This window comes from Erpetoichthys calabaricus, chromosome 12, assembly GCF_900747795.2.
Source record: "Erpetoichthys calabaricus chromosome 12, fErpCal1.3, whole genome shotgun sequence".
Lineage (NCBI taxonomy): Eukaryota > Metazoa > Chordata > Cladistia > Polypteriformes > Polypteridae > Erpetoichthys > Erpetoichthys calabaricus.
This window is the reverse complement of record NC_041405.2, coordinates 143137434-143141914: the sequence shown is the minus strand read 5'-3', so window position 1 is coordinate 143141914 and position 4481 is coordinate 143137434.

Here is a 4481-nt window from a genome sequence, read left to right as displayed (position 1 = left end):
TCTCACCTTGACAGGACACACAATAAGATCTGCTTAAAAGGTAGGACTCAAACCACCTGAAGGCAGTCCCACTGATGCCAAGTCAGACAGAAGGGCAATGAGGATCCGGTGGTTGACTGTGTGGACAGCAGAGGAGCGATCTAGAAGGATAAATACAGATGACATGTTGGTAGTTCGAGCCAGCCATAATGTTTTAACTACAGTCTGTAGAACCCTCTCAGTGAAATGGGCCCATTTGAAGCCTGACTGATTAGGAATAAGCAGCCTATTTTTAGCAAAGAAGGATGACATCAGCATGTCATACATGCTAAGAAGTCATGTGAAAACAGCAGCTATAAAGCTGGCCATAAATGCACTAGGTATGGGAATGCAGTGTCACAGGTTTAGTGCATTCTGTGATTTAATAGTCAGCTGACAAATCCAGAGGATAACTCAAAAATGGCTGCTGTGGTAGTCTTAACCATAGTGCTTTACCTTGAACTGTCATTTGGGTATTGACAGACAACCAATAGTAACTTGCTGAGTTCATTAGTAAACTTTCATTTAAATTGCTCTGGTTGTGAGAATTCTAAAATGGACACATGTGGTGAACAGCAATATTTAAAGGAAAGGATAAATGAATAAGGTAGGAAATATGAAACCCTGCCATGCCACTCAGCCTGGCTATACAGGTCTCTGTCATATCTATTTTTTGTCCACTTAACGCAGGGGTTTCCAAACTTTTAAGCCAATGCCCTCCACCTCATCAGGTACCCCACTATTATAAATCCAGTGCTGCGAATTGGGGCATGATAACATTAACACTTGTGTCTCTTCCTCATTGTAAAATTTCTGAACTAGTCTGCCAATTTCTAAAATTGTTCTGAAAATGATGATAAACCAAAAACATTCATTATAACTAAAAATAGTGTGCTACTGGCACACCAGACCTGAGTCCGAATGAGCGTGACAGAGAGAGGCGCTTTGCAGAATGCATGTGTCGGGGTGACTAAGACTTCACTCACCTGTTTTCTTTTGCAGACATCAGTCGGATGTTGGCATGTTTTTCCTGGACAGTCTCCATTCTGGCATGGATTGACTCAAAGAGGTGTGGAGCGAGACAGAGCCGTGACCTTGGCATGGGCAGAGAATACAGAATAGGAGAATGAGGGCAGGTGAGTGAGACAGGCATGGAGAAATGCTGCAGGAGAGCTCAGGAATGTGGCCTGTCATGGAGATTTGGGTTAAACTTTTACCTAAGTACTAAGCTGCTTATTTTCCAAAATCAGATGAGATTGGGCGCATTCAGACTGGTATGGCATTAGTGTTAGATATATATAGTTATAAATAACTATCTTTTTTAAGGCCCACACCCACTGACTGGGAACTGCAGCATTAGTCTGTAACTATATTGGTACAGGACTAGTTTCATGTCACAACTACAGAACATTTTCAGTTATTTTCATTTATATACTAATTGGGGCAACTTAAATACAATCTCCGATACTGGAATGGATTTTTTTCTTAAATGTCAGCCTTGCCATGAGTGCCACAGCTGTCCAAGTGCAGCATTGGGGAACTATCTGGTGTCATGGCCCCCAGTTTGAAAACCATTGCGCTAACTCATCTTCAAACACTTACAAAACCTAATTTCTGTTTTCAAACCTTTCTGGCCACATTACAAGCCTGTTGACTAAGCATTTGCCTTCAACTTGTGTCCCATTTCCAAACAGTAGATTTTTAACTATGCCAGGGCATCATTTCCACACAGCACTATTTTAGTGACCAGGGGCCTCATATATAAATGGTGCAGACACAAAAAAATGTTGCGTACATCTGTTTCCATGCTCACTTCGAGTTGTATAAAAACTAAACCTGGCAAACGGTAGCCCCTCACCTTGCATACGCATATTTCTGCTCGGTTTTGCAAAACTGCCGGCACCCAGTGTCAAAGCAGTACTACTGTTTCTGTGTCATTTACCTTTCCTTTTCATATTCACATCCATGACGTTGGCTTTATTTAATACACTGAAATTAATGGCATATTGTTAACAAATTTAATTCACTTGATTGTAATAATTCTGTAACAATATAATGGTGCACAGAATGGCCAAACTATTCCAACTACCATAGCTGCTTTAGCATTCTTAGAAGACATCACAAAAGGGAGAATTAGAAGACAGCGCATATTTAGAGATGATGATGACTGGCTTCTAAGTTGATTTTGATTTCCAAGAGCTGTTCCTCTTGGAGATGTGTGCTGAACTGGCACCGGCTTTACAAAGGCAGACTTTGAGGAATTGTGCTCTACCTGCTCCTTTGCAAGTTCTGTTCACTCTCGGGTTTTTAGCCACAGAAGCTTTTCGAGTATTTCATAAACATCACTGAGTCGCGCCATGCCAGCTGTATAGGATGGTATTAGCCGCTTGCGTTACACTGTGGTTAAACTGGCAAACATCAAAGCGCAATTTGCAGCAACGTCCTTTTTTACAAATGTAATCAGAGCGGTCAGCTGCATGCACTGTAACAAAGGCGCTATATTACGGCCGACTCGACACAGAGTGGACACGGGAGGCACGTATAAAAATAAAACAAACTTTTATTTTCTTCAACTGGAGGGCACGTCTTCCCCGTAATCCCCCCAGCCACAACACAGTCCCAAGCACTAAACACTAACACCAAAACAGTCCTCGCTTCTACCACCACTTCTCCATGCAACCTTGTCCTCCTCCACCCGACTCTGGCCACTAAGTGGTGGTTGCTGGCCCCTTTTATTGGGCACCAGGTATTTGATTGCCAACATCCAGCTGCACTTCTGGGTGTGGTGAAACTAATGCCCAGAAGGGTCCAGCAGATCCTGCTGCAGCACCCTCTGGCGGCCCCTGTGGAATTACCAAAAGGGCTGTGGAGAACTCCATCCCCCATGGAGCCCTGCGGGAGGCTGAGGCACTACTACAACCCAGGGTGATGGCCATCCAGCGTCCAGGGGGAGGTATTGCACTGTCCAGGGCTGCTCCCCCTGAATATGTAGTGAAGGGACGTCCCGGTCGTCCGCCACAGCACATTCATATTGCAACGGTGCTGGAAAAGTTATATCAGCCAGGGATGAATCACCAAAAGAATGAGCTGGCATTACATCATCTACATCAGGAGAACCTATAAATACTAGTGTGGCAAAAGGCAAGCAGTCCTTTTAAAGATAGTGAGTCACTTCAAAGAGCCATGTTAAGAGCAGAGAACCGATCCGTTGTGCCTCTCGGCATCGACGCTATGCTATAAAGGCACCTTTAGAGGATGAATTTGCTTGTGTAAGTAGCACTTTATTAATGTGCTGCAATGCAGTGCACAGAAAGTTTCGTATTGTGCAAGCAGGCAGTGTGTTTCATAATGGGGCACACAATCATGGCTTGCCCGTACCTGAAGATATGCGTTATAATGAACCTGACCCTGACCCTCCAAATGATCAGTCAAATCAGACAGCGTTGCAAATTCATTTGAATGTAATTAGCAGACTGTAAAGACAGGTAATCAGATGCAGCATTTACTTTTTAACCAATTCATTTAAATTGTGATCAGTATCACATAGTACAGCCCTTATATTCCTTAGTTCATTGGCCACATCTCTTACAGTATCCACTATTGCATTTTGTGACTCCACAACAATGTCTGTCAGCATACAGCCAGTGATTTCTGAGGCAGAGATGTAGGCACAGCAGCACCATCACCGCATGGAGTTGCATCATCGGAACGGGGGTCTGCTTTTGTAATATTGTCTGAAACAGGATAAACAGACGGTGGGCTGCAACTCACCTTTTCACGTCGATTTTGATATCTGACCACTTCTTTTTTATTTTGGGAACTGTGCAACTTTCTGAACTTGAACTTTCGAGCGTCTCCAACATGCTGTATCACTCCATAACTTCCTTTCTTTGCTTATACCATTGCTTAAGCCAACAAATAGTACATTTTTCCTTGCCTCCACTTCACATTCACTGATGTTCTTCATTTTGCCTTGTGCTTTTGCCATTGTCTTTTAACAAAATACCGAACGAAAGGTAATATTTATATTGATTTGTATATTAAAATATGTAAAATTCTGGGTGGAGTCGGGATGTGGCTGTAGGCACGTGCACGTGCGTTAAATTTCACATTCATTGGGATTTTAGAGGAGAGTTGCGCGGAACTTGCCCTACGCAAAGTTTTATGCATCTGAATTGTTTTGTGCATACACTCATTTCCACTTTTGTCCATACACCAGGTTTCAGTGTGAATTCTACACTCAGGATTATATATGAGGCCCCAGGTCACAGTGCTCTCCAGGGACATCTGGGGTCACTGAAGATTGCTTAAAATACCAGTCGTAATAGGACTGTTTCTGGACTGAGAGGTCCTCTATACCAACCAGGGCAACATATGAAGAAAAAATGTTAGGCCAGAATATAAACCAGTACCATCAGGCATAGATAAGATGAACTATATTTGAGAAAAAAGAATGTAAAGGT